Here is a 6,450-nt window from a genome sequence, read left to right as displayed (position 1 = left end):
TTCATTGGATACCTACAATCTTGACCCTTTGACCTTGACCATGTAGACTTCCGTACTTGTGAAAAAACTTTAACCTTGGCCATAACTTTTGAAGGATAAGGGATAAGACTTTCACACTTCATATATGTAATTCTTGTGAGAAGTCCCTTCATTGTATACCAAGAAAGTTGACCCTTTGAACTTGACCTTTGAGATTGACCTACTTTAAAAAGCAAACCTTGACTATAATTTTTAAAGAGTTAGGGCTAGTGCTTTCATACTTTACATATTTGTTCCTTATGACAAGACCTTTCATTTGATAACAAGAACTTTGACCCTTTGACCTTGACCTTGGAGTTTGACTTACTTTTAAAAAAAATTGAACGTTGGCCATAACTTCAAAAGGGTTAGGGCTAGGGCTTTCATGCTCTACATAAGTATTTTATGTGGCAAGACCTTTCATTTGATACTAAGTACATTGACCTTTTGACCTTGACCTTGGAGATTTTTGTGCTTATTAAAAAAATTAACATTGGCTTACTTTCAAATTTCACAATTGTTTTCCAGTGAGAATACCCTACTTTTGGTACCATTTAATTAAATTTGCATATAAGAGAAGTTTTAATAATCTTTGCTATGTTGCCATACAGGGGCATCAGTGTTTCACAAACACATCTTGTTTTACTAGACATGGTACATATGGGAGGCGCAGGGGGTGGGTGGTATCATAAAGTGAGCTCATAGCTCACACTACTTCTAGTTTTGACTGTCTATGGGTTGTTCAGATACTTTACGGGTACATGTGCGAAGTATATAAATGTATAATAAAAGGAATGGTCTTCATTTAATTGTCCCCCGCTTGAAAAGTGGGGGATATTAATTTGGGTCTGTCTGTAACGCTTTCGTTTCCACACGATATCTCGAGAACCCTTTGAGCTTTCGCAATGAAATTTTCCCTATGGACAAAAAAAAGAACCCTATTGATTTTGAGGTCAAAAGGTCAAAGGTCAAGGTCATAAATTCACAAATTCTGTCTGTTATAACACTTTCGTTTCCGCGCGATATCTCGAGAACCCTTTGAGCTTTTGCAATGAAATTTTACATAACAACTCCCTGTGGCCTAAGGAAGACCCCTTTTGACTTTGAGGTCAGTAGGTCAAAGGTCAAGGTCTTTGATTTATACATTCTGTCTGTGTGTAACAATATCGTTTTCGGGCGATATTTCAAGAAGATTTTGAGGTTTGGCAATGTAATTTTATACCAAAACTCCCTAGGACCTCTCTCACCCTTCTCAAAGTGTCCCGCCCCATTTGTTTTATTAGTATTTATTGTATTACATGCCGCTATTTTTAGCACAGGGGCATGGGGAGAGTTATTACGTATAAAACAGGTTCTCGGCGGACTTTATATTCTTATTACATATATTAGAACTGTTTAATAAAGGTTAACTCCCTATGACCTCTCTCACCCCTCTCAAAGTGTCCCGCCCCGTTTGTTTTATTAGTATTTATTGTATTACATATCGCTATTTTAAGCACAGGGGATTGAGGAGAGTTATTACGTAAAAAACAGATTTTCGGCGGACTTTATATTCTTATTACATCCATTAGAACTGTTTAAGGACATACGCAAGGTACCTTAACTACTGATAATTTTTCAAGATATTCTAAATTTAAACTTATAATACCATTACATCTCATTAGACAAAAAATCAGCATGCATTCCAGGGAAGTTGAAAAGATATTAAAGTTTGAAAATTTTTGCATAATTCGAAGAAAAATGTGCAAAAATTACAAAACATAAATTCCAGGGGTTTTTTCATCAAAATTTGTTTTAAAAGAGATTTACAAATCCATATATAGACAATAAAAATATTGCACACGAGTCCTTCATATAGTGGAACTCTTCAACTCCAGGGAAGAACCCAATAAAGTTCCAACTACGTTGCGTATGACCTTAAGAAAGGTTAAATTAGACACCATGCATTGTGTAAAAATTTGACAATATGGAACGTGAATGACTTCATCCTTGCATATACTTTCCCCCAGTTTAACGCGGTTCTGTGGTGTTGTGGTATGTCCCTCGCTACACGTGTAAGAGGTCCCGAGTTCGAATCCCGGACGGTGCATTTTCTTTCTTTTTTTTTCGAAATACTTTTTTTTTTTACTAAATGATAGTATTCAGCATGTGAAATGAAAAATTTACAAGGTCTGGCTTGCACAAACTCATAAAATCATCATGATTACAGTGTGATAATTATTCCATATAAAAAGAATCTTCTATACACATACTAAAGAATAAGCAATCAAATCTTAATATCCGTATTTGCATATTTTATTTGCTTCAGGATAGATGTACATGTATACATTTGATAATTCTACAAATTCAGTCAGGGGGATCCGACCCCCCCCCCCGAACTGCGCATAGTTTACTTTTTCCCTAAGCGGGGGACACAAATTCTCTGAATTAGCTTGTTTTTTTCATAATTTTGCTTTGACACAGGATGAAGAAAACGTTATAAATATGAAATTAAATGCTTTGATTTTCATATTAAAAACGCTCTAAAGAATACAGAGAACAGAGTGAAAGGGTGGAAGAAAACAAGATTAAAACTACATGTAGAGGTACTGTGAGCACGGAGCTCAGTAAATGATCCCCCTGCCTCCCATATGATTGTATTTGCTCTAGGAAACACGAAATAAGCGACAGATCATTAAGTTAAATAGGAGGTCACAATGGCATTATTATAACTCCCCTGCTTTAAAAGCGGGAGGGTATATAATAATCGAAATGTCCGTCCTTCTGTCTGTACGTCCTTAAGCTTCCGTCTGTTACGATTTGGGGTGCTTATGTATTATTCGCGACTCCTCTTTTACCACTGAATGAAATTTAATGAGACTTTCACAGAATCTTTGTTATATTGTGCCATTATGCACCTTCTATCTACCTTTGTGATTGGATATATTTTGGGTTTTCCACAGCAAAACATTGATACTACCATTTTTCTATAGTATTGAAAGCTACCTATCCCTTTTCTGCAACTGCTCCTGTACTACTAAATAAAAAGTTATTGATACTTTCATAGATTCTTCATTACATAATGCCATTGTGTACCTCCTTTTTAAAATTTTTGATATGACACTTATTTTGGGTCTCCAAGAGCAAAACAGAGGCGGGTTATCATTTAGTGAGCTCGTTGCTCACATAACCCCTAGTTTCATAAAGGAATCTCTGAAAGTATCAGAAGGTAATTAAAAGTAGAAGATGCACAATGGCACTATGTAACAAAGATTCTGTGAAAGTCTCATTCAATTTTATTTAGCAGTAGAAGAGGAGTTGTGGAAAAGAGATGGGTAACTCTAAGCGTAACAGGCGGACGGACATCCCGATCACTTTAAATCCCCCCCCTTTTTCGAGCAGGGTGTATAATACTAGTAATATATAATATTGCTACATTTTTCTGTCAGCTCTTTGGGCTCGATAAATCTTTTACTCCTTTAGATTCTGAATCATTACATTGACTTTAAAATAGCAATAATTGTATAATTTATTGAGATCAACATATCACCACTTTATTTCAAATTAAGCTCAGGTGAGCATTCTGGCCAATAGCTCTCTCTTTTGCTCCTAACAATTTTAACTTTAATCAACAAGGGTGTCCTTTTTCTACGGGGGTAATTTTTTTTTCACCTGAGGTATGCAAATTTTTAGGGTGATAACACTTTTTCTACGGGCATAAGGGTCATTTTTCAACGTTGAATAATAACCAGGGGTCATTTTTCGCCATAGAATAATGACCGGGAATCATTTTTCGTCGTCGAAAAATGACCCCAGGTCATTATTCTATGGGGGTCATTATTCGTCTTTACACCGGAAAGGAGAAAAGCTAACAGACAGACAGACGGACAGACACGAAGCCTATATCATAATGCGTCCCGTCATAGACGGGCGTATGAAAAGAAAAAGCATTTCAACTTTATAACCAACAATTGTGCACCCTAACCCACAGGAACCACTCACCCCGGAGCCACATACTAGTATTTCAAAATTTTGGAAATTTTGTCATAAATAATTTTTTTTATTTCATCATAACGTATTGATTAATAAAAAGAGCACATTTCAAAGCATTACATAATTTTCACACTATGTACCCCCTCCCCCTTGTGGTGAATGAACCATTTTGGAGGAGGCACCTTTCTTCATCATAAATACTAGCATGTACCTAGATCATTGGCATAATACCCAGGAGAAGAGAAGATTTTCAAAGAATTCATGCATTTTCACTATATAATCATTAGAGCCCCGCCCTAACACCAGAACCCCTTACCCTGGGGTCATGAAATTCTCAAATTGGGAAGAAGCATCCTTCTCCATCATAACCATGTACACAGTTCATTCGTTTAATACCCAGGAGCAGAAGAGAGGATTTTAAAAAGAATTTATGCATTTTCACTATATAATCAATAGAGCACCACCTTAACACCAAAACTCCTGACCCTGGAACCATGAAATTCAAAATTTTGGAAGAGGCAGCCTTATTCAACATAACCATGTACTTGGTTTGTTTATTTAATACCCAGGAACAGAGAGGATTTTTAAAAGAATTAATGCATTTTCACTATATAATCAATATAGTGCCCTGTCCTAAAACCAGATCCCCTGACCCAGGGGCCATAAAATTCATAATTTTTTAAGAGGCATTCTCGCTCATTATGACTATGTACTTTGTTTCTTTGTTTAATACCCAGGTGCAGAGAAGATTTTCAAAGAATTAATGCCTTTTCACTATATAACAAATAGAGCCCTGTCCTAACACCAGAACCCCTGACCCACAATTATAACTATGTACATAGTTCATTGGTTTAATACCCACCCTAACACCAGAACCCCTGACTCAGGGGCAACGAAATTCACAATTTTGAAAGAAGCAGCCTTACTCACGAAACTATGTACTTGATTAGTTTATTCAATGCCTAGAAGCAGAGAAAATTTTGAAAGAAATAATGCATATTCACTATATAATCTATTCAGCCCCGCCCTAGCACTAGAACCCCTGACCCTGGGGACATGAATTTCACAACTTTGGTAGAGGACTCAATGCTGATTACAATCATGCAAACAGTTTGACTGCTTGATGTCCAGAAGTATAGAAGATTTTTAAAGATTGCATTATTTTAGTGGTTTTGGATTTTAGAGCTACCTCTAATTGTTTTCCCAAATGAGTAAGTTTTTGAAAAATCCATATAAGTATCTATAAAAATAAAAATAATTCGAATATATTATGTTTTGAAAATTGACTTGGAGGTAGTTCTTCGTTTCACTTCAAACCAAGTTAACGTTTAACTCACAATATTCGCCAACCAACAACTCTTCGGTTCTTCTTTTATTAAAAAAAAAGCGTTTATTTTTATTTCAAAGAATTTAATCATTATCTTATGTCTATGCTTAACACAATACACAGTTTCGTAAGTACAAAAGTGTTATCCGTTATCCTTTCTTGTACATATGCATTCAAAAGTCGTTAAATACTAGTAAAAGTAAACTTGTAATAAAGTTTGGAAGCAGACGTAACAAAACACAAATTACATTCAAATAATATGAAGTAAAGTCACACAGATTATGTTTTTTTCGTACACATTTGCACAAAGATCAATATCATAAACTGATAATAGACTTGCGTCAAAAATTATATTTTAAATATCTCGTTTTAAAATCAACATAGTTACGTGCTTAAAAGTCTTGAGTATTTTGAGTGACATCAAAATACTCTCACATGATGAAAAATTTGCTTAGTTTTTTTTCACTATGCTAATGTGAAATTTCTACTTAAATCCGTTCTCAGTTTATGGTCATGGGCTTTCAATAAAAACTATATCTACATAAGAAGGCCCTGAATAACCAATCGGAATGAACAAGGTCTTTCTGTTCTGAAGCCTATTTAAATTTTGTAAAAAAAATTCTTTAATAGAGAATATCGTGATAGAAAGCATCTTAATAAAATCAAAGATTCTTCAATTTTAAAAAAAATCATGAACATAAGCATATATCTCAGCAATTCTAAGTTATGTCTTCTTAAGATGTCAAACATAATCATTTAATAAACAAGATGTGTTTGTGAAACGCTGATGCCCCTGTATGGCAGCTTATGGCGAGGGTTGAATTCTCTCAAATGCAAGTCAAACTCCAAAGGTCAAGGTCAAAAGTGTTGGTATTCAAAGAAAGGTCTTGTTACAAGGAATACACCTGTGGAATATGAAAGCCCTAGTTCTATCTGTTCAAAAGTTATGACCAAGGTTAAACTTTTTAAAAATTGGGTTAAACTCCCAGGTCAAGGTCAAACATATTTATACCATATGACAGGTCTTGTCAATTAAATATATTTGTGACGGATGAACGCCCTAGCTTCAATTGCTCAAAAGTTATGGCCAACGTTAAAGTGTGGTGACGTATTATTTGTTGTAAAAGTAGGTT

This window comes from Saccostrea cucullata, unplaced genomic scaffold (assembly GCF_032062105.1).
Source record: "Saccostrea cucullata isolate Sc308-1 unplaced genomic scaffold, CSIRO_AGI_Scuc_v1 ctg1342, whole genome shotgun sequence".
Taxonomy (NCBI): domain Eukaryota; kingdom Metazoa; phylum Mollusca; class Bivalvia; order Ostreida; family Ostreidae; genus Saccostrea; species Saccostrea cuccullata.
Note: the sequence above shows the minus strand (reverse complement) of the source record.